At 40.4% G+C, this 27,704-nt stretch overlaps 2 long non-coding RNA genes across 3 annotated transcripts in view; one reads left to right on the forward strand and one right to left on the reverse strand.

Annotated features, from left to right (window-relative positions):
• The window catches only part of LOC118544867 (uncharacterized), a 487,120-nt gene that overhangs the window by 293,729 nt on the left and 165,687 nt on the right, over nucleotides 1–27,704 (reverse strand). The window lies entirely within an intron of this gene.
• The window catches only part of LOC144382852 (uncharacterized), a 73,623-nt gene continuing 70,125 nt past the window's right edge, over nucleotides 24,207–27,704 (forward strand). The window contains exons 1-2 of one of the 2 annotated variants that reach the window (XR_013450292.1): nucleotides 24,207–24,737; nucleotides 25,818–25,904. This is a non-coding gene — a long non-coding RNA (uncharacterized LOC144382852). The remainder of the gene's footprint in view (nucleotides 24,738–25,817; nucleotides 25,905–27,704) is intronic. The other variant, XR_013450291.1, reaches the window with a different exon arrangement.

Raw genomic sequence — 27,704 nt, forward strand, 5'->3', positions numbered from 1 at the left:
GGTATGTGTTCTGGTAAGCGCTGTGAATTGTGCAGGACTGTTGAATCTCAGATCTGTACCTCTGAAACAAATAATGCAATATATGTTAAGAAAGAAAAAAAGAAGAAGAAGAATGTAGCAGGAGGGGAAGAATGAAGGGGGGGAAATCGGAGGGGGAGAAGAACCATGAGAGACGATGGACTCTGAAAAACAAACTGGGGGTTCTAGAGGGGAGGGGGTTGGGAGGATGGGTTAGCCTGGTGATGGGTATTGAGGAGGGCACGTTCTGCATGGAGCACTGGGTGTTATGCACAAACAATGAATCATGGAACACTATATCTAAAACTAATGATGTAATGTATGGGGATTAACATAACAATAAAAAAAAATAAAAAAAAAAAAAGAAAGGATGCTGTACTTTGTCAAATGCTTTTTCTGCATCTATTGAGAGGATCATATGGTTCTTGTTGTTTCTTTTGTTAATGTGTTGTATCACGTTGATTGATTTGCGGATGTTGAACCAACCTTGCAGCCCAGGGATAAATCCAACTTGGTCGTGGTGAATAATCCTTTTAATGTACTGTTGGATCGTATTGGCTAGTATTTTGGTGAGAATTTTTGCATCCATGTTCATCAGGGATATTGGTCTGTAATTCTCCTTTTTGATGGGGTCTTTGTCTGGTTTGGGGATCAAGGTAATGCTGGCCTCATAAAATGAGTTTGGAAGTTTTCCTTCCATTTCTATTTTTTGGAACAGTTTCAGAAGGATAGGTATTAATTCTTCTTTCAATGTTTGGTAGAATTCCCCTGGGAAGCCATCTGGCCCTGGGCTTTTGTGTTTTGGGAGATTTTTGATGACTGCTTCTATTTCCTTAGTGGTTATAGGTCTGTTCAGGTTTTCTATTTCTTCCTGGTTCAGTTTTGGTAGTTGATACATCTCTAGGAATGCATCCATTACTTCCAGTTTATCTAATTTGCTGGCATAGAGTTGCTCATAATATGTTCTTATAATTGTTTGTATTTCTTTGGTGTTGGTTGTGATTTCTCCTCTTTCATTCATGATTTTGTTGATTTGGGTCCTTTCTCTTTTCTTTTTGATAAGTCTGGCCAGGGGCTTATCAATCTTGTTAATTCTTTTAAAGAACCAGCTCCTAGTTTCGTTGATCTGTTCTACTGTTCTTTTGGTTTCTATTTCATTGATTTCTGCTCTGATCTTTATTATTTCCCTTCTCCTGCTGGGTTTAGGCTTTATTTGCTGTTCTTTCTCCAGCTCCTTTAGGTGTAGGGTTACGTTGTGTATTTGAGACCTTTCTTGTTTCTTGAGAAAGGCTTGTATTGCTATATAGTTTCCTCTTAGGACTGCCTTTGCTGTATCCCAAAGATTTTGAATAGTTGTGTTTTCATTTTCATTGGTTTCCATGAATTTTTTTAATTCTTCTTTAATTTCCTGGTTGACCCGTTCATTCTTCAGTAGGATGCCCTTTAGCGTCCATGTATTTGAGTTCTTTCCGACTTTCCTCTTGTGATTGAGTTCTAGTTTCAAAGCATTGTGGTCTGAAAATATGCAGGGAATGATCCCAATCTTCTGGTACCGGTTGAGACCTGATTTATGACCTAGGATGTGATCTATTCTGGAGAATGTTCCATGGGCACTAGAGAAGAATGTGTATTCCGTTGCTTTGGGATTGAATGTTCTGAATATGTCTGTGAAGTCCATTTGGTCCAGTGTGTCATTTAAAGTCTTTATTTCCTTGTTGAGCTTTTGCTTAGACGATCTGTCCATTTCAGTGAGGGGGGTGTTTAAGTCCCCCACTATTATTGTATTGTTGTCGATGTGTTTCTTTGCTTTTGTTATTAATTGCCTTATATAATTGGCTGCTCCCATGTTAGGGGCATAGATATTTACAATTGTTAGATCTTCTTGTTGGATAGACCCTTTAAGTAGGATATAGTGTCCTTCCTCATCTCTTATTACAGTCTTTGGTTTAAAATCTAATTTGTCTGATATAAGGATTGCCACCCCAGCTTTCTTTTGGTGTCCATTAGCATGGTAAATGGTTTTCCACCCCCTCACTTTCAATCTGGGGGTGTCTTTGGGTCTAAAATGAGTCTCTTGCAGACAGCATATCGATGGGTCTTGTTTTTTAATCCAATCTGATAGCCTGTGTCTTTTGATTGGGGCATTTAGCCCATTTACATTCAGGGTAACTATTGAAAGATAGGAATTTAGTGCCATTGTATTGCCTGTAAAGTGACTGTTACTGTATATTGTTTGTGTTCCTTTCTGGTCTATGTTGCTTTTAGGCTCTCTCTTTGCTTAGAGGACCCCTTTCAATATTTCTTGTAGGGCTGGTTTCGTGTTTGCAAATTCCTTTAGTTTTTGTTTGTCCTGGAAGCTTTTTATCTCTCCTTCAATTTTCAATGACAGCCTAGCTGGATATAGTATTCTTGGCTGCATATTTTTCTCATTTAGTGCTCTGAATATGTCCTGCCAGTCCTTTCTGGCCTGCCAGGTCTCTGTGGATAAGTCTGTTGCCAATCTAATGTTTCTACCATTGTAGGTTACATATCTCTTCTCCCGAGCTGCTTTCAGGATTTTCTCTTTGTCTCTGAGACTCGTAAGTTTTACTATTAGATGTCAGGGTGTTGACCTATTTTTATTGATTTTGAGAGGGGTTCTCTGTGCTTCCTGGATTTTGATGCCTGTTTCCTTCCCCAAATTAGGGAAGTTCTCTGCTATAATTTGCTCTATTATACCTTCTGCCCCTCTCTCTCTTTCTTCTTCTTCTGGGATCCCAATTATTCTAACGGTGTTTCGTCTTATGGTATCGTTTATCTCTCGAATTCTGCCCTCGTGATCCAGTAGTTGTTTATCTCTCTTTTTCTCAGCTTCTTTATTTTCCATCATTTGGTCTTCTATCTCACTGAGTCTTTCTTCTGCCTCATTTATCCTAGCAGTTAGCACCCCCATATTTGATTGCACCTCATTAATAGCCTTTTTGATTTCTACTTGGTTCGATTTTAGTTCTTTTACTTCTCCAGAAAGGGTTTCTCTAATAACTTCCATGCTTTTTTCAAGCCCAGCTAGTATCTTTAAAGTGATGGTTCTGAACTCTAGATCTGACATCGTACTAATGTCCGTATTGAGTAGGTCCCTGGCAGTCGGTACTACCTCCTGTTCTTTTTGTTGAGGTTATTTTTTCCGTCTTGTCATTTTGTGCAGAGAATAGATTAATGCGAGAACAAAATGCTAGCAGGGTAACAACGTCCCCAGAATATATACTCTAAACAACTCAGAAAAGACCTGAAGTAGTGGGAAAAGAAAGGGAAAGAGAGAAAAAAGAAAAAGAAAGAAAAAAGAAAAAGATAAAGATAATAACAAACAAAAGCAGAACAAAACAAAACAAAACAAAAACAGAATGTGATCAAATATGATCAAGCTGGTTTATAGATCAGTGCCACACACTAGATTTTGGGTGTATTTTGGTCTGTTAAAAGAAAGTGCCTCCCAAAATTTTAAAGAAAGAAAAACTTATATATGTACAATAATAAGGGTTGATATGATGAAGGGATGGAATATGACTGTAAAGATGGAAATTATAAAAAATTTTAAAAAAGGATTTGATAAGTTGTTTGAAAAAAGAAAGAAGAGGATTAAAAAAAAAAAAGAAAGAGAGAAAAAAGGGAGAGAATGTGATCAGGCAGGGGAGTAAAAAAAAAACCATACACTAGAGATTTAGAGTATATTTTCATCTGTTAGAAGAAACTATCTCAAGATTTTAAAGAGAGAACAACTTATATATATATGCCAAAAATACGGGTAACTATTATGAAGGGATAGAATATGACTTTAAAAATGAAAAATAAAAATGTTTTTTTTTTAAAGAAGGGATTGATAAGATGTTGGTTGAGAAAGGGAAAAAGAAAAATTCAAAAAAAAAAGAAAAAAGAAAAAAGAAAAAAAGACAGTTAAAAAAAATAATTAACTTTGAAAGACTAAAGAATCATGGTAAAAAAGCCATGAATTCTATGTGCAGTATTCCCCTAGCGCTGGAGTTCTGCCGTTCTCATTGATCGGTAAACTTGGTCTTGGCTGGCTGTTCTTGCTGATCTTCTGGGGGAGGGGCCTGTTGCCGTGGTTCCCAAATGTCTTTGCCGGAGGCAAAATTGCCCCGCCCTTGCCGGTCCAGGCCAAGTAATCTGCTGGGGTTTGCTCTCCGGAGCTTTTGTTCCCTGCAAGCTTTCCGTACAGCTTTGGAGGCGGAGAGTGAAAATGGCGGCCTCCCAGTCTCCGCCCCGGAGGAGCCGAGAACTCGGGGTCCCGCTCCTCAGCGAGCCCCCAGAGAAAAGCAGTCAGTCACTCCCGTCTCCCCGATCTCCGGCCACACTCCGCGCTCACCCGGCCTGTGACCGCGCCTTTCTATCCGGCACCCGACCCGGCGTGGAGTCTCCAAACCCAGCAGATCCCTGCGGTGCGCTCCCGCACCTCTCCTCCCGGGGGAAGAAGGTGAGTCTCCCCGGATCTGCCGCTTGTTGGGTCCCTGCTGGAGGAGCAGTGGCCCGACTGTGCCGCGGATCACGGTTTATAGCAACCCCGAGCTGAGAGCCCGCGCCTGGGCTCCGTCTCTGCAGCCGGCTTCCCTGCTCCGATACCTGGGAGCTCTGCCGCACTCAGGCACCCCAGGTCTTTCTGTGACCCCGAGGGTCCTGAGACCACACTGTCCCGCGAGGGTTCCACCCCCCACTTCGCCACCAGAGTGACGTCCCTCAGCGGAGCAGACTTCTAAAAGTTCCGATTTTGTGCTCCCTGGCTCTATTACTTGCCAGAAGGGGCCGACGGAGGCCCCTCCCCCGCCGTCTATCCTCCCGAATAACGCCTCGGATTCACTTCTCCGCACGTCCTACCTTCCAGAAAGTGGTTGCTTTTCTGTTCAGAGAGTTGTTGCTATTCTTTTCTTCGATCTCCTGTTGAGTTTGTAGGTGTTCAGAATGGTTTGATCCCTATCCAGCTGAATTCCTGAGAGGAGACGAAATGCAGGTCTCCTACTCCTCCGCCATCTTGCTCCGCCCATGTCCTTCCTTTTACTTTAATTAAATAAATACTCATCATCCTTTAGCTTTTAACATAAAAGTAATAACTTCTGGGATACCATCCCTGACTCACCAATAGAGGGTGTGTTCCCCAAATACAGAACCCCACAGAGGATGCAGCCTCATGGCAAGTCAGACCATATGTATAAAGACACATTCCTAAATTAGGCAAATTCATGAGGAATGTCACCTTCAGTTCTCAACAGAACTTATGGGGTGCTTGGTTTTATTACTGCGTGAAAGATGTGGACTCTGAAGCCTAAGGACTTAGGGACTTCTCCAAGGCCAAGGCTACATAGGTAGCAACGGGAGGTACCAATTTTCTCTCCAAATACCATGAACATCAGCCTATTATTTGCATCCCTGGTGTGTCCCAGCCTTCCCGACAGTAGAGAGATCATGGTTTCCGTAATTCCTAACACATCCTCCTTAAAAGCCCAGGCTGGAGCTGGCTGAAGCTGTCAAGAAAACAGCCAATTAGTGCTCTGTTTGGGGTTCCTTTGCCTCTGTATTACTGCACTCCTTGAAGACTCCTTCCTTTGTTTATCCACTGAAGTTCAGCAGACCCCCTGGGGCTTGCTCTAACATGGAATCATCATAATTAGTCCAAAATGACAATTCTATTATACTTTCACTTTTATCTCCGGAGATGCCCAGACACCTTGCCAACACTCAGTCTGTACTTTTGTCTGAAGATGGGACCAACTGTGGGAGGAACTGGGAAGTGCCCTTATGGAAGCAAATGTTGTAAAAGAAAATTGGTATCTGGTTCCTGTCCCTTGTGCATGTGTAATATTTGGGGGTTAACAGAATGCACTTGTAATTTATAACTCTATGCTGACAGATATAAGCTTGGCAAAGGCAATTTTATGGTGGGGAGAGGGATGACTGTTACATCTGGAGTGCTCTATGTCTCAGAATTTGACTGTAAGTCAACTTATTCATGGCAATCAACTTGGAATGAAGGGTTTCATGGGATGTAGGACTTCCGGTGATAAAGCCGGGACAGTCCAGAGCAAAATAAGATGCGCTGGTTGCTTTACCTAACACAGATACCAGCTACGTACCAAGGTTTGGCAAATGACCTGCCACCTACTTTTGTAAATGAAGTTTTATTGGGATACAGCCATGCCCATCTAATTCTGAATGGTCTATGGGTGATGTCCCACTATGCTAGCAGAGTCCTATAGCTGTTTAGAGGGAGACCATATGGGCCACAGCGCTGAGCATACTTACTACCTAGCACTGCACAGAAAAAGTTTGTCACATCCTGATCTATATTTCACTTAGAAAAGATCTTGAAGACGATGTATGCAATGATGTCTAAAGATTTTGGGGCACCTGGGTGGCTCGGTCAGTTAAGGGTCCTACTCTTGATTTCGGCTCAGGTCATGATCTTAGGGTGGTGAGATCAAGCCCCAGGTCAGACTCCACGGTCAGTGGGGAGTCTGCTTCTCTCCTTCTCCCTCTCTCTCTGCCCCTTCCCCCACTTGTGTGTTCTCTCTCTCTCAGATAAATCAATCACTCAATCAATCACTCAAACAATCTTAAAAAAAAAAAAGATGTCTAAAGTATTCATCAGAGATAACCAAACCCACATTCTTTCACTTTATGATCAACCACCATAAAATGGCTTTATATAGTGAAGTTCTGATACAGACATCCAATTACTCCTTAATAAGAGAGGATGCTAACCTTTCACCAGAAAGACCAAGAGAACAGTTGCTATTTTATCTAAAATGTTCTTTTTTGTCTAGGTTCTCTTTGTCCTGGGATTTAGCTTCCTGCTGTTCAGGTTAGTTTGTAGATCTATAAATCTCTCAATGCTCAAAGTTAGGTTTTTTTTCCTTAATTTTATTAAGTTTTTAAATTTTAATTCCAGTAAAATCATCATACAGTGTTTATTAGTTTCAGGTGTACAATACAATGCTTCAAATATTCTATACATTACTCAGAGCTCAACATGATAAGTGCACTCCTTAATCCCCATCATCTGTATCTCCCAACCCCCACCCACCTCCCCTCTGGTAACCATCAGTTTGTTCTCTATAGTTAAGAGTCTGTTTCTTGGTTTGTCTCTCTCTCTCTCTCTCTTTTTTTCTTTGTTCATTTTTTTCCTTAAATTCCACGTATGAGTGAAATCATATGGTATTTGTCTTTATTTCGCTTAGCATAATACCCTTCAGCTTCATCCGTGTCATTGCAAATGGCAAGATTTCATTTTTTTTAAAGATTTTATTTATTTATTTGTCAGTGAGAGAGAGCACAAGTGGGGGGAGTGGCAGGCAGAGGGAGAAGCAGGCTCCCCACTGAGCAAGGAGCCCAATGGGGGACTCGATCCCAGGACCCAGGGATCATGACCTGAGCCAAAGGCAGATGCTTAATCGACTGAGCCACCCAGGCATCCCAAGATTTCAATCTTTTTATGGCTGAATAATTTTCCATTGTATATGTATACCACATCTGCTTTATCCATTCATCTCTTGATAGGCAATTGGGCTATTGTAGATAATGCTTCAATAAACACAGGGGTGCAGCTATCCTTTCGAATTAGTGTTTTTGTATTTTGGGGGTAAATAACCAGTAGTGTCATCACTGGATCATAGGATAGTTAGAGTTTTAAATTTTTGAGTAAATTTCATACTGCTTTTTACAGTGGCTACACCAGTTTTCATTCCCACCAACAGAGCACGAGAGTTCCTTTTTCTCTACATCCTTGTCAACATTTGTTGTTTCTTGTGTTTTTAATTTCTCAATGCTCAAAATTTTAGGATTTTTTTTGAAGTAGTCTCCACGCCCAGCCTGGAGCTCAATGTGGGGCTCCAACTCATGAGATCAAGACCTGAGCTGAGATCAAATCAGATGCTTAAACAACTGAGCAACCCAGGTGCCCCAAAGTTCTAAATATCAAGTTTTTTTTTTTTTTTTTAAAGATTTTATTTTTTTATTTGAGAGAGAGAGAATGAGAGAGAGCACATGAGAGGGGGGAGGGTCAGAGGGAGAAGCAGACTCCCCGCCGAGCAGGGAGCCTGATGCGGGACTCGATCCAGGGACTCCAGGATCATGACCTGAGCCGAAGGCAGTCGCCCAACCAACTGAGCCACCCAGGCGCCCTAAATATCAAGTTTTTAATGTATAAATTTCTATAGATGATTGTCTCCCAAAGCTATTCCTGCTATGATGTTGACTGCTTGCTTTGTATGTAAAAATGGACTCTAGAGGGCACCTGGGTGGCTCAGTTGGTTAAGCGACTGCCTTCAGCTCAGGTCATGATCCTGGAGTCCTGGGATGGAGTCCCACATCGGGCTCCCAGCTCAGCGGCGAGCCTGCTTCTCCCTCTGACCTTCTCCCCTCTATGGTGTTTCTCTCTCTCTCGCTCTCTAATACATAAATAAATAAAATCTTTAAAAAAAAAATGGACTCTAGAATTGGACTCTGGTTCAAAATATAGCTTAGCCACTCACTGGTGAGTGGTCTTGAGTAGGTTCAACTCCTTGCGACCTCAGTTTTCTCATCTGCTTAGTACAAATACTATTATGGTATGTTCAAAGAATTAATGTAGCCAGAGTACTAAGCACCAAAGTATACACTCTAAGCATTCAATACATTTAACCTACTGTTTATTAATATCACCATTATTAACAACTCCTTAAATCATTACTTGGTCTATTATTCTGAAGTTATAAACTTTGACTTCCTTCTTGGTGCCTGTATTAGTCAAGGTTCTCCAGAGAAACAAAACCAATAGGAGATAGATAGATAGATAGAAAGATAGATAGATAGATAGATAGATAGATAGATAGATAGATAGATAATGATTTATTGTAAGGAATTGGCTCATGGAATAGTTCAAAGGCCTGAGTGTTGGTGGTATAGATTCTGGGTCAGGTGTGAAGGTCTGAGAACCAGGAGCACTGAGGGCAGGAAGATATCTCAGCTTCAACTGTCAGACAGAGAGAGATTCAGACATTTAAGACTTTGGGTTGAATGATGCCTACCCACACTGCACAGGGCCATTTGCTTTAGTCAGTTCACCTTTTCAAATGTTAATCTCTTCTGGAAACATCTTCACAGGCACACCTAGAAATAATGTTGAATCAAACATCAAACTCACCCAGAAATAATGTTTAATCCTGTGGCCCGTCAAGGTCACTCATAACTTAACCATCACAGCGTCCAAACTGGAACACATCCCCTTCTGGACAAACAACTGAACACAGTGGTAATACCTTCTCGCACAGATCTTCCCGAGTAGCACTTGCTCAGAGACATTTGTGTTGAACGTGTCGGGACCCACTCTGCGGGCTGCACGTACACATGGGCCCCTTGAGGCATGCCATTTCCTTCATCTGTACAGCTCAGTGAGAAGCAGAACCGTCCCTTCTCCTGACCTCAACTGAGCACGTCCATGTCACACAGTTAGGGAGCAGTGATCTAGATCCCAAGGCCTCTCCTTTTCCTCCAAGTCCAGCGCTTTTTTTTATTGTCTCCTGTGTCTTTTGAGATAATCCCTAGCGCCACCGTTAAACAAAAAGCAGTAGGCAGTCTTAAACATTGAAATGTTGCTCAAAACCTCCTTAGTAGGGACAAAATAATCTATTCCTGAAGGAAGAAAGTTGAAATTCAATGTATTCAGGTTGAACTTGCTGCATCCTAGAACATTAAGCCTCGATGGTTCAGGCGATTAAGCATCTGACTCTTGATTTTCAGGTCATGATCTCAGGGTCATGAGACTGAGCCCCTGCATGGGGAGTCTTCCCTCAGCGTGGAGTCGGCTTGTCCCTCTACCTGTGCCCCTCCCCCCACTTGTGTGCTGGCTCTCTCTCTCTCTCTCAAAAAAAATAAATAAATAAAATCTTAAAAAAAAAAAGAACATTAAGTCTCTGGCATTGTTCTCTCTGACCTTCTGAAACCTCAGAGAGATTAGAGGACATTTTGAGATTAAGCATACGGGTCAGAGAATGAGGATAGGAAGGCCTCTTGAAACTCCACTACAGATATTGACTTTAAGCATAATAGTACTTTAAGGAGAATGTTTAACTGACAACATAGACTTTTTTTTTTTTTTTCTTTCTTCAGATACCTCTTGTGAAACCTATTTTGACCCAGAATGTTTATTTGGTGATGATGATCAGTGAATTTTTACGTTGAAGGGGACTTCAGGGGTGACGCTGAACAATGCATTTTGTGGCCAGCGACAACTGAGGCTCAGGAAAGCTGAGTGACATGCCCAACGTCACACCCCAAGGAAGGAGAAGCACCACTGACAGCACCTAGATCTCTTGATTCTTAGTTCAGGGTCTCTTCAGCTGTGAGGCTTTCGCTGTAGATCCCTTGTTACATTTTTCTACCAGCTACAAATGTCCTCCCAAGTGTAGCTTTCTCGGAGAGCCATGAGCCTGGAGCGTTAAGGATATGCCATGTGGAAGTCAGCCAAATCTTAAACCTTTCTCTCTGGCCTGCCTGGTCTTAGCCTTGTTTGTGACCTGGGTTCTAGCTTCCATTCGGACTCCCTATTTTTCCTCCTCTGCTCTGTGCATTTTTTTTTTTTTTTTTTTTTTTTTTTTTTTGGATTTTAGTAGGATTGATAAAGTTTGCTTTTGTCTGCACTCAGGATATTACTTAATAAACTACAAGGTCACTTGTGTGAATGAGAGTCAACATATGGTAGCGATTACATGGTAAAGGAACAAAAGCCCAGCGAGGGAACAAAAAAGCACATTTTCTGCTGCCAACTAGCAGCACTCACTGAGGGAAGTAAATAGTCTGCCTGTAATTCTGTCAACAAGCCTGAGGCACAGACTCTTGAAAATCCCAGAAGTGAATCTGTGAGTGAGGGGAAAAGCCCTAATGAAAGAAAATAGAGAAATGAGCTCTGTGCTGAGCAGAGTCACTCCCTGTGGCATTGTGATTGGGGCGCAGGCATCCATCCACATACACTTGGGCTGAAGTCCCTGTCTCCCACCCTTGTGAACTTCACGTTGTTGGTCACATGGCACAACCTCTTTGAGACATAGTTTATTTTCAACAACAACAAAGAGGGGAATACTAATAATACCTACTCTGCTGAGTTATTGTACAGGTTGCAAATAGTGTCTGATACTAGGCATGAGAACTCAAGACTGTTAGCTATTATTACTATTATTATTATTATTACTAGCACCTTCCATCATTATCATCTTAGTCTAAGGCATCATGATTGATCTTATCTGGCAAAGATGAGTAGTTCATAAGAACTTCCCGACAAGTTATACATACAAACTATTTATATTTAACATATGTGTGTTTGTGGATACAGTTACACAATCTTTTATCCAAAATCACAGGTCATACACACTTTAGAGAAAAAAAAAAAGAAATCAGAACTTTGGAAATATTAGATAAGTTATACGGGGCACATAGCGTATGCTATGTAACAATCCCAGTGAATTCCTGAGTAGTGCCCTACAATCAGTCACATTCACTTCATTGTCAGGGGTTCCCAAGACCATCCCCAGACCTGGTGATTTGCTAGAAGGACTCGCAGAAGTCAGGATATAGTCATGCTCATAGCTATGAGTTATTATAACAAAAGGACACAAAGCAGAATCAGCAAAGATAAAAAGCTCAAGGGACAAAGTCCAGAGGAAACCAGGCATAAGCTTCCAGAGCCTTCTCCCAGGGGGGTCACACAGGATGCACTTGATCTCTCCAGCTACATATGTGACAACACATGTGAAATGGCATCTACCATGGAAGCTCATTGGACATTCAGCGCCCAGGGTTTTTATTGGGGACTCGACACATAAACACCCTCCACCTTGCACAGACCAAAATTCAAGGCTCCCATAAGGAGAAATAGGTTTGCAGCATAAGCCACATTGTTTCTATGAACAGCTTAGCATAGTAAGCCGCTCTTATAAGTCAGGGATGGTGGCAACCCTCCCAAAATGCAAGTTTCCAGATGCCAGTCAGGAGCCAATCATGCAGAGGCCTTTTTAAGGGGGAGTAGTCTCAGGCCTGCTGCGCTCACTCTTCCCACGCAGCTTTCTGTAGCAAAATCTGTGAATAATTACACGAAGAGTCATGAAGACTCCAAGCAGCCTCATGCCACTTTGGGTCAGGCTTTGCCACCAAATCAATTCAGATTAGGTCAGGTATTGCTGTAAAACATGTCATGAAAGCCTCTGGTTTTCAGAACTTCTTGGGTCTTGGAATTGCCATGAAGAGATTAAAGCTGTTTTGTTCTCTCTCTCACTCTCTCTTTCTGCTTTTTCTTTCTTCCTTCCGTTTTTCCTTTATTCCCTTCTCTTCTCCCTTTCTCTCTCTCTCTCTCTTTCTTTCTTCTTAACTTTACCTTTGCTCAATCTAATTCTTAAGGAAAATGTATACAGTTGCACAAAAGTCAGGAGGTGAGAAATGCAAGCGTTTCATACCATTACAGGCTTTATACCCTACATGGTGGTATGATGTCCCTTGAAGGGAGATTGTGATAAATGTAGGGCAAACCCTAAAGCAATGACTAAAATAACCAAACAAGTGGTTCAGCTAATGAGCCAAAAAGGAGATAAAATGGAATCCCAAAATTATATTTAATTAATTCCAAACAAGATAGAACCACAGAAAAAGGGAACAAAAAACAAATGAGACAAATAGGGAACAAACAACAAGAAAACAGAGTTAAACCTAATGATATCATTGATTACATTAAAAGTAAAGAGCCCAAACATTCCAATTAAGAAGCAAAATGTCAGATTGGATAAAAAAGCAATACCCACATTCGTGTTGCCTAGCAGAAATGATCTCTATAACAATGCAAATAGATTAAAAATAAGGATGAAAAAATATGCTATGTTAACACTAAAAAACAAAACAAAACAAAAAAACAGAGAACCCAAGCAGAGTGGGTATATCAGTATCCCACAAAGTAAATTTCCAAGAATATTAGAAGAGATAAATAAGGTAATTTTAATGATAAATAAGGTAAAAAGATAAATAAGGTAAAAATGTCCTTTAAGAAGACAAAACAACCAAAAATGTTCATGACCTAAGAGAGTTTTAAAATTCACAAAGCAAAAATCCACTGAAAGTGCAAGAACAAACAAATTCACAAAGAGAATCAGAGATTTGTATCCCCCTCCCTCAATAATTGATAGAGTGAGCAGACATAAAATTCAGGCAGGACATAGAAAAATTGAACAAAATTATCAACAAACCTGACTTATTTTACATATATAGAACAATCCACTCCAAAACATCAGACTACACGTTCTTCTCAACCACACATGGAACATTTTATAAAGTTATAATTTGGACCAGAAAACAAATCTCAATAAATTTTGAAAGATTCAATTCATGCAAACTATGTTCTAGGATAAAGTTAGAATTTAATTACAATTCAAAACCAAACAGATTGCTTGAAAACTTATGAAGTACAGAAACTAAGTAACATATATTTTCGCAATCCATTTATCAAAGAAGCAATCAAAAAGGAGAATTAGGAAATATGTTGAATGGAAAAAGAAAATAAAAACACAGCATGTTAAAATTGGTTGAATACTGTAAGATAACACTAGGGTGATACTTGTACCACAAAACAATTCTATTAAACAGAACACATGTCTTACGTTAATGGCCTATGTTTCTACCTTAAGAATCTAGAAAATAAAAGGAAAGGCACATTTGATCCAAAGAAGAAGAAAGCGAATAGAAATGGAAATCAATGAAACAGAAAACAAAAAAAAAATATTCCTAGAGATAATAAATGAAACTAAAATTATTTGAGAAGACTGCTAATATGTAATATTGACAAACTAGCCAGGCTTGATGTGAAGGAAAGAAAAGAAGACCCAAATTGCTAATGGGACAGATTACATTAAAGCTGATTCTATAGCTCTTAGTGAACCTCAAGGGAATTTTGTGGACTTTTTCTTTTTCTTTTTTTTAGATTTGATTTATTTGAAAGAGAGAGAAAGAGAGCGAGTGGGGGGAGGGGCAGAGGGCGAGAGAAAATCCCAAGCAAAGTCCGCACTGAGCACGGAGCCTGACATGGGGCTCAGTCTCGTGACCCTGATATCATGACCCGAGCCAAAATCAACATCAATCTCTTAATAGACTGACCAATTCAGGCGCCCCCAAGGTAATTTTCTAAATAACTTCATGTCAATAGATTTAACAATGTAAACTTTGAATTAGGCAAAAAAAAAAAAAAAAAAAAATTGTTTTAGATCCAACTTCAAAGCATAGTTATAATCAAATATTTTTTTAAAATATACTTCAACACTTTTTAAATGTCTGCCCTTCAAACAACACTGTTGGGTGGATAAAAATATAATCCACAGACTAGGAGAATATTTGCAAAGTTTAGCTCCGATAAAGGATTGGAATCTAGGATAGGTAAAAAATACTGAAAACTCAACAAGAAACAGCACAATTTTAAAAATGAGCAGAAAGTCTGATCAAATATTTTACCATAGCAGATATATTGATGGCAAATTAGTACATACAAACATGCTAGATTTTGACAAGTCATTTAAAAATGCCAATTAAAACCACAAGGAGATATCACTACATACCTTTTAGAATGGCTAAAATTAAAAACCATACAAAGTACTGGCAAGTGGGTGGAGAAATTGGAACCCTCATATACTGCTATTGGAAATGTAAAATGGTACATCCACTTTGGAAAATCATTGGAAATGACGTTAAAAATTAAACATCCATGTACCTTATGATTCATTCTACTCCTACCTATTTACTCAAGAGAAAAGAAAGCGTATGTTCTTTCAAATACTTGTATACAAATATTCACAGCAGCCTTATTTATAATTGCTATAAATTGGAAAGAATCCAATTGTTCATCACCAAGTGAATATAGAAACACATTATGGTATATCCACACAATGGAAACAACTCAGCAATATAACTGAATGAGCTGTTGGTATACACTACAACCTAGTGTATGAATTGAGAACTAATTATCCTGAGTGAGAGAAGCCAGATAAACATAGAATATCTTCTGTAGACTTCATTTATATAAACTCTAGAAAATGTGAGCTAATCTACAGTCATAGAAAGCAAGGAAGGGATTGCCAAGGGGCACATGGAAACTTTGGAAGATGGATATGTTCACTGTCTTGATTGTGGTGATGGTTTCGTGGATGTATAAATAATTCAAAACTTTAATAACGGTATACGTTAACACGTACATTTTATTATAGGTCAACAATTAAATAAGAACATTGTACAAATATGTCAAAACTTATTAAATTGCATACTTTAATATGTAAATGTTATTAAAGGTCACCTATACCTCGATATTTAACCCCAGATGAGAGATTGTTCCATATCCACCCAACAAAACTTAAAAACAACCCTCAAGAGAATCAAACTATTTCCAAGCAAACTTAATCCGCATTCCAGAAAAAAAAAAAAAGTCCCCAGATACTTAAAGGAATAATCATTTAAAAAATTCAGCACTAAGCAACATAAAATTCACACTGCATGGCATTTAATCGAGATTGACAAGGCAGGCAGGGAAACAGGAAAAAAGACCCATGGCAAGTAGAAAAAATTCATAAATAGAAAAAAACCCAGAAGCAAAACAAATGATAAGAATTAGTAGACAAGGAAGATAAACAGTATTATCAATATACTCTCTACATTTAACAAAGTGGAAGAGAGAATGAGCAGATAGGAAAAATAAAAGATATACAAAGAACCAAAATCAAAATTTTCAAAATGAAAAATAAAATGTCTGTTGAAAAACACATTGGATAGGATTAAGAGCAGGTAAGATATTGCAGGGAAAAATTAATTAACCTAACCATATAGAATGAAACACACAGAAAATGGAAGCCTAAAGATGGAGAAAAAATGAGCAGAGCATTTGTGAGCTCTGGGACAACATTAAGTGGCCTCACATATATATGTGTGTATATTATTATATACGTGTATTATATATGACTATATTAAGTGTATATACATACAGTTTTCAAAATGAAAAAAAATGGGGTCATAAAATATTTGAAGAAAGGATGTTTGAAATTTTTTTTTATCATAACCAAATTCAATGAGAACCATAAACTCACAGGTTCAAGAATCCTAAACAGATTATTCATCACACACTTATTGTGTGTGGTAATTAGGCATGGTAAGAGGTCTCTAAGTTTATAATCCTGGCCTCCTGGTGTTCATGTTCTTGTGTCATACCCTCTCCCTGCATATGTGAATTTATTGGTTTGCATCTAATAAAATAGAATATGGCAGAAGTGATCAGATGTCATTGCCAAGATGAAGTTACAAAAAGATGGTGGCTCCATCTTGGTCTCTTTCTTTCTCTCTTTGATCACCAGTGGCCATGACATGGGGACCCATAGGCCACCTATGGAATAGCCCATATGGTGAGGAATGATGGTCTGCCAACAAGTGTTTGAGTGAGTTTTGAAGCAGATTCTCCAGCCGCATTTGAGCCTTGAGATGACTGCTACGTCATGAGAGATGTTAAGCCAGAAACATCTATCCTAGCCACACCAGGATTCCTGCCCCATAGAATCTCTGAGATCGTAAATGCTTGTTGCTTGGAGCCATTCAGTTTTTAAGTAATTTGTCACCTATCAATAGGTAATTAACATGTTGAGTATGCATGAATCTAAAATCAAAAATCTTACATTCTAGAGTTTATCCTTGAATCGAGAAGGTTTTCCAGAAACATTTGCAAAACAAATGAATGTATGAAAGATAAGACAGGTACCCCAAATAACTGTTCCCATAAAGATGAAAGCAATTGTTCTTCATTAAAGCTTTATAAGATTGGCAAGGATATTGCTCTGAGAGTTCTTGGGAGGAGGCATTACTTCTGGTTGAGAAAAGAGGGGATTCTTTCAGGAGGAGACAGTATTTTGGACCTTGAAGGGATAGAATTTGACTACATTTTGCTGACAATGAATCTAGGCACTTGGAATGAAAGAATTAGTCAGAAGACTGATGGGAAACCAAAGGGCACGTATAGGAAACCGTGAGCAGAATGTAGCATGAGAAAACAAGAGAAAAGATATTGATGGAATAAATACTACTCTTCTAGGCAGATCACCATAACTTCTGTTTTGGACTCATGTTATAGAGATACTGCATATTAACACAAAACATTAGTTCTTACAAATAACTCTTTTTTCATTATACTTTCCTTAGTCACATTGAGCATGTGGTATCTACCTGCGTTAAATTTAAAGGCATGAGCTAATTAGCTTTCTTATTCTCAGAGAATAATAGTCAGATAAAGCGCAATGGTAGAGTACTAATCTCTTCATTAGGCAGAGTATTTCTGTATTTCAAAAAGCTGCAATGACAGGTACACCTCGAGAGAGGTGTGATCACAAAGAAGAAAAATCCATTTTCTTTTCTGACTTACGTTACACCTACACGTAGTATGAACTTTGATTATATTGGGCCCCTTTGACTTATTGTCTATATTATTTATCTTCACACTTTGATTTTCTTTCCCTGATGGTTTATAGTAGTTTTTCCTTGCCAATTTAAATTCTAGCTTGCTTCTCCATACTGTTCATTGATCACTCGCTTTCTCATTATTAATTTCCGCCCTTTAGAGTCCAATAACACTTTTCATGCTGCTGCTAATTCCGTCCTTTTTTCCACTGCCATGTTTCATCATTAAGTGACCGTGGGAGTTTCCAGCTTGTTGGGGACACAAGCCTCCTTGAACACACCTTGCTAAAATGTGCACTTCAGAGCTGTACAAACGTGAGCAGGAAACAGCACAATGACCCTACATGCATTTTAAAGATTTTATTTATTTATTTTACTTGAGAGAGAGAGCTTGCACACAAGTGGGGGGGAGGGGCAGAGGGAGAGGAAGAGAGAGAATCTCAAGCAGACCGCGTTGAGCAGGGACCCCGACTTGGGCTCGATCTCCCAATCCTGAGATCATGACCTGAGCCAAAACCAAGAGTCAGATGCTTAACCCACCCAGCCACCCAGGCCCCACATTTTAAATGCTGGTCCTCTGAGCCTACTCCTTATGACTCAATTTGCAATTCTCTTTAATTTAACAAAATTGACATTTATGCCATATACTAAAATACAGTTTGTTCAGGTGAAATAACATGATGTTAGGCTTTGCTTAGTTCTTAAGAGAAGTGATTAGTTTTTATTGCTGGGGAAGAAAGAGCCTGTAAGAAATGAGACATTATGGACACAAAACTTAACCAAGGCCCAGAATGTTTTAATCTACTGTGTGGGCATATAGCTTGGATGCATGCCTTAGTTTTATGGAATTCCTGAACATATTTTACCCCTGAATGTGTGTGGTAAAGCATACTCAGTTCGATATCTAAGGCTGGGATTTTCAAATGAGAGTTACTGAAGCGAAATTCCATTTTGCAAATTCATCAAGTAGGGTCCAGTTTCACCAAAATCCATCAAGAATAAGGAGATAGGTCACAAACTCATTTGGAGGGTGGGTGCAAAGGTCATTATAAAAGTTCAAAACTACAACCAAATTTGTCTGACATTGAGAGAATCAGCTGTGAAACTCTCTTTCCTTTATGATCTAAAATATATTTTGCATTTCACTGAATTGGTTTTTATCCTTCCCATTCTTCATTTTAAAATAAGCCTAATAGGAAGTTCAAACTACCAAGCCAACTTATTTTTTTTAAAGAATAAGCCCTTAACAGAATGTATAAAATTTTAAACGTAGAAAAAAAAAGAGCACATTTATACTGGAAATTAAGAAATTCATTTAGTATTAAGGTCAAATTTATTATTATTTTTAAAAAAGATTTTATTTATTTATTTCCACAGAGATAAGAGCACAAGCAGGGGGAGTGCCAGGCAGAGGGAGAAGCAGACTCCCCACTGAGCAAGGAGCCCAATGTGGAACTTGATCTTAGGACCCCAGGGTCATGACCTGAGCCAAAGGCAGATGCTCAACCGACTGAGCCACCCAGGCATCCCAGATTTCTTACTATTTTATTCTCTATTTTGGGCCCAGAGTCTCTCAGGAAGATACAACAGTAGTCATTATAAATATGAACCTAAAAAAATAGGAAAGCAGGTCATTGTTTACCAAGTCAGCTTGAAAATATTATTATGCACTTAATAAAACCCCATGTATTTCCTGACTACTTTTCAATCCATTAATTAGTGATTCTGTATTTTCTTTGTAGGTCCTCATTACAGCCAGTAATTGGAGGCTCGATGAGTGAAAACTTATTCAAATTATATGTCCCAGCACTCACAAATATAGGCTGCAGAGACGTCAAGTCCAAAATTTGTTAATGTCCTCGACTAAGTGTTATTTCTTTCCATGTATCTATATTTTAATTTTCTGATTACTCGAGTAAACAATCACGGAAATATTGCTAGACGGGTCTGGCTTCATTTTCTGAATTGATCTCCTGCTGGTTGAGTGTGTGTTCCTTGCAGTGGTGTGCGCTAAGACTCAATCCTGAGGATCTCCTCTCTCAGCAATTGGGGTTGCCCGGAGTCATTGTGTTTGCTAATTCCCTTGTATATTTTCTACCTGGAATCCTGCACCTGACTCTGTCCTTTACTTGCTGGACCCTGCAGGTGCTCCTACTACTTCTGACATGCTATTGTGCTCATTTGTTTCCATGTTTTCCCCCTTCAACAAACTGTGAGCCCCTGGGGGGCAGGAGCCTCATCTCTTATTTATGTATAGCCATAGTGTTTACTTTAGGGCTTGACACATTGTTGGCCAGGGGGTAGGAATAGCCACCTGACTTCTAGCCACCTGCCTTATCCGGCCAGCACAGAGTTAATAAATGAATTCCTTTAGGTGGGCAGTTTGTGGGAGTCTCTATTTTTTTGTATGTGGCCAGTCACACATTTATTTCACCAGCCTGGCCCCTATAGGCATGCTAGTCTGTGGCCCTCATTGTAGCTACTCAAAATATGTTGTAGTTATGTGGGTGAATGTGTCAATGAATGCCCGTCTAATTGCACAGAAAATTATTATTCCAATATTCCAGTCCTGAAAATTCTTTCCATGTCATCTCAGACTTACAACAGTAAAGGTAGAAAAATATAACTTTGTTATACAATGTCCAAAAAAGCACTGCAGAGGTAGACCTCTCTGAGGATTCTAGTAGTCAAATTAGGAAAACCAGTTCACTTTTGCTCTCTACAGAATTCAGGGGATGCCAACAAACCAATCGTGTGGAAAAGCCTAGGTTTGCATACCCGTCATGACCGACAACTTCTACCTTGGATCATCTTAAAACAAGCACCAGGATTTTAAGAACAATAACCCTGGCCAACATTCCAAGTGCAAATTCAACAACACATTTCTCAAGACTGATTCCAAGATGCTCCAAACTAGGGCCAATGGCAGCACGCAAGAGAACAATCCAACAAAGTGATTCCGTGTGGGGCCACGGCAGTGCTGTACCGTATGGGATGCTCTCTTGGTCTGGTTTAATCTGGGGGGAAAGCTTAAGCAACAAGCTCATTGGATGGAATTCACATCAGCAGACATCAAAATACCGATGCGGACGAAGTATTCTTGAGAAAGGTTAAGCTTCACCTAAAAAAGTAAATTTGGGTCTGCTTTAATTAACTGATAAATGGGGGACTGAGGCTCTAAGATTTCCCCTACCATTTCTCCAACAATTTTAACTTTTTAAAGCAACTATTACCAGATGTTCATTTTGTCCATAAAAATTCTCACCCTTGAAAACTATAATATTTATGAAAATGTAACTTTGAGCAACCTACTACCTGGGAACATATCCAGCCAATTAGCTTGTGTTAATACATGTGTGGGTATTTGAAATAATTTGTTACATAGGCTTATTATTAATAAGACAGTTAAATGTTGGTTTTGGTTTCCAAAGAAAGATTTTATAATAAGTCTTCCTTCTGAGCTATTAGAAAGTAGACTCCTTTTCTGTTGGGGCCACTCCCTTGTTCAAGGAACTGAAACCCCACCAACCACTGTCTTTTTTTTTGTTTTTTTTTCTTTTCTTACCAACTGCAGGAAAACATGGAGTTAGTTAAGTGGCAGGGCTAGGAGTGAGTCACTAAGTGTGGTCTCTCCACACAAGCCACTATAAAAAGGGGATATGTTTTCTGTAAACTATCATGACAATTATATGATAGGAAGAAACCGAACCGAGCAAATATAATAACAAAGATGATTTGCACGAACAGTAAAAGGAATGCCATTTTCTCAAGTCCATGCAGCAAAGTGCATATGCTTCCTTATGGCAAACACTAAACATCGGCCACTTGGATGGTGGATTAAATTTTACCTTAACCATGATGTGGATTTCACCTCCTGGAAGATCTAGATCTATATATTTATATCTCAATTGTTTTCCCACTTCAGTTTTTTTTTTTTTTTTTTGGCCCAGAAATTAAAAGAAGCACCAATGAAGGAAAATGTGAGGGATGCTCATTGTCAAGTTTTTATGTCACCATTAGCAGATGTCACAAACTTTTCCTTGGGCATTCAAGGGGTTCGTACCCCCAAGATGAGCTTTGAGTCCTCCAAAAGAGCTGGACTGGACTGACCACGTGACCAGCTCTGGAGGGAGGGCACAAGGAGTCCTGTTGTGATTCCCTAGGAGCAGAGAAGAGTTGGAGCTTTTGATCCTTTGCATTTACAGACTGGGAAAACTCCTTTAACTCCATGGGCCGAGATCCCAGGTGACTGTAGCCACTGAACTTGTCCTATTTAAATTACTCTTGCTCGTTCAGACAGACACAGCGACATTGCTAACATACCTCCACCGCAGTGCTTCTGAAATACGCCATTGAACATGGAAAAGAACAGGTGAAATTATTACATCGCCCTGCAACCCAGCATATGCTGTCCAGCATCTAAGAGCAATTGTATCTGGTAGGACTCTAATCTAAATGTGGGCAGTGAGAAATCCCCACCTCGAAGATCATATTCACAACGGAGTTGTTTCTTCAGAGGCTACACATTTTGATGTTCATGTGGATTAAGAAGGCAAGACCGAGAAGAGTGGAGATTTTATTTTTTTTAGAAAAATAACAATTATGACATCAAGGACAGTGCCTATAAAACTTGGTTCAAAACTTGTTTACGTCAAGAAATTCAGTGTTACAACAGTGTATTGAAAATTTATCAGCCACATATGTGAGTCCAGCTGCTGGACCATAGTGAAGTCGAGTTGGTTAAAGTGATGAGATTATTTCTTGGATGGAACATACTAGAAAGCAGCAGGCAATATATTTGGACAAGTAGAAAAAAAAAGAGAAGAAAAAACAACAACAAAACCTTCAAGGAAGCTTGACAGAAGAGTATATTGTGGTGAGAGATGAGGAGGTATGACCTTCGATTTCTGTCTCTTTAGATGTTTCACTTTCTGCAGGATTTAATGATTGAAAAATGTTAGTCATTTTCAACCTGTGGTTGAGCTGCAGGAACCACAGAACAGGAACCCCACTGTGGCAGGAGTTGGAAGCAAAAAGCTTTTTTGTGTGGGTTCACTTACTATTTTAATTCTGTTGTATTATTAGTGGGCTTCCAAGGTATGGTTGCTACTTCTCCTATTTACTGCTCTTTCCCTCCTTCCTGTATCCTTTATGTCCCCCCTGCCCCCATTACCTTCCCTCCCTAAGGCAGGGGATCTTGCCAGCAGGGAGGCCACTGTGGGAAAAGCCAGATTTGCCATAGGCTCAGGTGACTCTGCTACTAACTTGGTTCATACCCTCAGGCCAATGATTTCATGGTTCTGGGGCTAATTTTCTTCATCTTAAACCAGGGATATTATGAACTGTTTCACAGGTTTGTGAAAATTAAATGGGATCCCATGTTGTAGGCCGAGTCCAGAGATCAGTGAGCGGTGAGCCGTTCTGTTCATTCACAGGGAGCTGCTACTCTAAGTATTCTTTGCATGAAGACGGCAGCTCTGCTTTGGCCATGTGTTCTAAATGTTTTTCCTCCTGGCCCCCAATATTTCTTACCATACTATTATTCTCATTAGCCAACGTTTAGTAAGTGCAGATCATGGGCCAGGACACTGCGGTTAAGTACTTCATGAAAAGCACTTAATTATTTCTCAGAATCTATACAATAGCTATTATTTGCATCCCAATTTATTAAAGACAAAGTGGAAATTCAGAGGCATTAAGTGAACTCTCAGGTTCATACCATCAGTTGCCAAGGCAGGACTCGGTGAGGTCTGACTCCGGAGCCTAGGCTCTTAACCACCAGTTACACCAGCTCTTAAATTCTCCAGCTCACAGGCCACCCACTCCCACAACCTATAGAATGCCAGTCTGTCCCACACCCAGTTTAGCTCCTATAACTCTCTTATATCTAATTTCTGCTGTTCCGTGGGGGTGGCCGGGTGTGTATTTCTGACCTCCCGGGAGGCAGGGATCATATCCCGCATATCCCTCCTAAACCACCCAGCGCCTTGCAGGGCAGACTCGGTACACGGGAGACATGGGCTCTTCAATCCAAGGGAAAAGAAACTGACCAGGCAGAGATCAAGAGTAAATAAAGTGCAGGAAGAGTACAGCAGGAAGAGGAGAGGAAGGAGGAAGAAAAAGAATTCAAGGGAAAGGAAGCAAGGTCAAATATTTGCTGAGTGCCTTAGTGCCCATCATCGGACCTAAGCATCTCTAAGGGTCTCTGAGTAGGAGTACTCAACGCGCTGGGCACGGAAATCGGCCTAATCTTTCCAGACCAGGAACCAAGGCTCAGCAAACAAAGAGCTCAGCGCGTCTGGGTGGCCGACTTGCACCCACAATCGCGCATGCATGGCAGGGATTTAATGGGGTGCCTGGTTCTGGTACTTCCTTGCCAGGGTCAGGGTGGTAAAAACGCAGGCTGCTCTCTCCCCACTGATCCCTTAGGGAGCCAGGGCACAAAGCGGGCACCCCTCTGAGTATCCGCGAAGACCTGTTACTCAGCAATTTTAAGTTTGCAAGGCACACCTCTCCTCCTTCCTCACTTTGAACTCAGCTCCCCTAGTCCCTGCCAGACTGCGGGGGCACATCTTCCTTTTCTTTCGAGCCAAGCCAGAGGAGTGAGTTATGAGGGATCTCTTCCTCTTCGCTCCGCGGGGGCCCACCGCGGAACCAGCAGCCGCCGCGGCGGCGCTTCGGTGGGAGGTGGCTCCAAGGTGACGCGCGGCCGCCTCCGCCCCCTGTAGGCGGGGCTGGCGAGCGGGGGCCGAGGAAGTCGGACGGCCCCGGAGGTGCCCCGCCCCCGCCGCGTCCCGGCTGCTCCTGCGCGTGCGAGCTGCCGCGGCGGCGGGTCCCGGCAGGTGAGGGGCGCGCGCCGGCCGGTCGGCAGCCCCCGCGACGCAGCGTCGGACAGGTGAGGGGGGCGCCGGGCTCAGCTGGCAGCGCGCGCGGAAGGGGCGCGGGGGTCGCCGCCTGCTCTCTTCCGGGGCCGGGCGTCTGCTTGCCACCGAGGTGAGGCGTTGGGGACCCTGCGGGTTCGGGATAGGAATTCAGTGGAGCTCCTTCCCGGGAGCTGCGGGTTCCGGAATCCAAAAGGTGTGCCAAGGTCGGGAGGCCGAAATCCGAGGCGGGTGGTCCTGGAGAGCGCACGGAGGGCGGGCGGCTTGCCCCAGGAATTCTTGGCTTTTTAAAGGACACACCTTTGGTCCCCTCGGGGCGCAGTGGAGTTAGTCACCGCCACCGGCCGGACTCTTTCTGCAGAGGTGAGCCCCTCATTTGTGTGGGATTTGATGCGCTCCCTTCGTGGAGACCTGGAGGTTCCAAAACAGAAACAAAGGACGTTATTGACAAAAGGGTTATTCCATCAAGAATATATAATGATTATAAGCATGTATGTATCTTTCTACAGAGCCTCAAAATATATAAAGGAATATTGAGTCTTCCAATTCATGAATATAAAATATCTCTCCATTTGATTAGATACTGATTTCTTTCATCAGAGCTTTGTAGTTTTCCACATGTAGATCCTGTTTAGATTCATATAAGTATTCCATTTTTTGATGCTACTTTCAATAATATTTTTTTTAATTTTAAATTCCAGTTGTTCATTACTGGCATACAGGAAAGCAGTTGACTTTAGTATATTAGCCTTGTTACATGTGCCATACTTGCTTACTATTGCCAAGAGTTATTTTGTAGATTCCTTGGGATCTTCTACATGAACTATTAGGTCATCTATGAATAAAGATTGTATTTCTTCCTTTTCAATCTACACACCTTTTTTTTTTTTTTTTTTGTCTTATTGCACTAGTTGAGACCACTACTACAATGTATAATAGGAATGGTGAGAAAAGACCATCCTTGCATTGATTCCAAACTCAGGGGGAAAGCATCCATTTTTTCACCATTTAATATAATGTTAGCTGCAGGGTTTTCATAGACAATCTTCATCAGGTCGATAAAGTTTCCCTCTACTTCTCGTTTGCTTAGAGTTATTATCAAAAATGGTTGTTGGATTTTGTCAAATACTCTTTCTACATCCGTTGACATGATCATATGATTTCTCTCCGTTAGGCTGTTGATATGATGGATTACATTGATTGGTTTTTTATTGTGAAATCAGCGTTTCATAACTGCAATAAACCCTACTTGTTTGTGGTGTATAAATATTTTTACCCATTGTTGGATTTGATTTGCTAATGATTAGTTTAGAATTTTGCATCCGTGCTCATGAGAGTTATCAGTCTGTATTTTGCCTTTCTTGTAATATCTATCTGGTTTTATTATTAAAGTTCTTCCTTTTTTTCTTTCTCCCTCTCTCCCTTCTTTGCATCCTTCCCTAGGGGCTCCTTCTCAGAGACGTCTGCATCTGGCTGCTAGCTCAAAAGTACTACATTGTTATACTGAAGCTCTGTCAGTGTGGTAGCAAGGTATGGGTGAGGGAAAGCATTTTATAATCTTACGGGTTATTTTCAGCCTGTTAGGGGACCTGTTTATCTGGGCTATGGATGTTCACAAGTGTTTCTTCAGAGGTATAATTCCCCCTTCCCCTTCCACATGGCTTTGGCAAAACAGAAAGGCAAGTGGGAGTTGAAATGGGAAAAATTATTTTCTCCATCTGAGATAAGGCAAGATGGATATAGTTTTTCTGCCCCTTGGAAGGCAGTGCTATGGTATAGAGCCCTCTTGGAGAATATGTCACAATAAAGAATCTTCCCCTTCCCCTTCCAAAGTCACAAAAGGGACTTTGTGACTGTGAGAATCTGATGGAGTTCCTAGAGGTAAACTTTCGGGTTTCTCCAAGACTGAAGCAGCCAGGAGTTTTCCCTCTCACACCAGTCCACACTCAGCTTCCAGCAATTCATCAAAATTACCATGATGTGTTCCTACCAGTTTATGACTCCAGCAGGTCTGCTCCAGGTATGTATACCTCAGCTGTGACTCCCTGCATTGGCTTTTCTCCCCAGTTTTGGAATGGCAGCTTGTCCTTTGATCTCTGTTCTCTGAGGAGCCCAAGAAAAGTCATTGATTTTGGGTTTGTTCCGTTTTTTCTGTTGTAAAGATGAGAGTGACATCTTCTAATCTCTTTACATGTCAGAACTGAAACCAGAATTTATGTTTTTATTTTCATTCAGTTCAAAAGACTTTTAAAATCCTTTAATTTTTCTTTGTTCTGTGGTTTATAAAGAAGTGTGCCATTTCATTTCCACATATTTGGGGTTCTTTCAGTTTTTTTTCCTGTAAGCTAATTCAATTCTATTGTGATCAAAAAACATACTTTGCACATCTTGAACCATTTCAAATATATTGAGACTTATTTTATGGCACAGAGTATGGTATATCTTGGTAGATGCTGCATATGCAGTTGCAAACAATGTGAATTCGGCTGTTTTTGGCTTGCAATATTTTATAAATTAGGTCAATTAGATCAGAATGGTTGATAATATTATTCAAGTCTTCTGTAGCCTTACTGATTTTCTGCCTACTTATCCAGTCAATTAGAGAGAGACTAATTATGGAATTGTCTGTTTCTCCTTGCAGTTCTATCAGTTTTTGCTTTATGTATTTTAAAGCCTCATTAGTAAGTGCATAAGTATTTTGGGTTGTTATACCTTCTTGATGAATTGGCTTCCTTATTATTACAAAAAAACTTATTTCTGGTAATATTTTTGCTTTGAAATTTAGTTTGTCTTATATTAATATAACCACTTCAGTATTATCTTTAAAAAAAAAAGATTTTATTTATTTGAGAGACAGCGAGAGAGGGAGCACAAGCAGGGGGGAGGGGCAGAGGGAGAGGGAGAAGCAGACTCCCTGCTGAGCAGGGAACCTGACACAGGGCTCAATCCCAGGACATTGGGATCATGACCTGAACTGAAGGCAGACACCTAACTGACTGAGCCACCCAGGTGCCCCAACAGCATTATCTTGATTAAGCTTAGCATGAAATGTCTTTTTCCAACATTTTAACCTATTTGTGTCTTTATACTACTATGCATACTTTAAAGTAAGTTTCTGATAAGAAGCATATTTGGGTCTTGCTTTATTTATCCAATCTGACAATTTCTGATCTATAATTGAGGTATTTACACATTTCACCTGCAATATAATTATTAATATGGTGGGCAGAAATCTACCACCTTGCTATTTGTTTTTTAATTGTCTTGGCTATGATTCATTTCCTTTTTCCTCTTTTCCTGCTTTCTTTTGGATTAAATGAATATTTTTTA

This window comes from Halichoerus grypus, chromosome 8, assembly GCF_964656455.1.
Source record: "Halichoerus grypus chromosome 8, mHalGry1.hap1.1, whole genome shotgun sequence".
Classification (NCBI taxonomy): Eukaryota; Metazoa; Chordata; class Mammalia; order Carnivora; family Phocidae; genus Halichoerus; species Halichoerus grypus.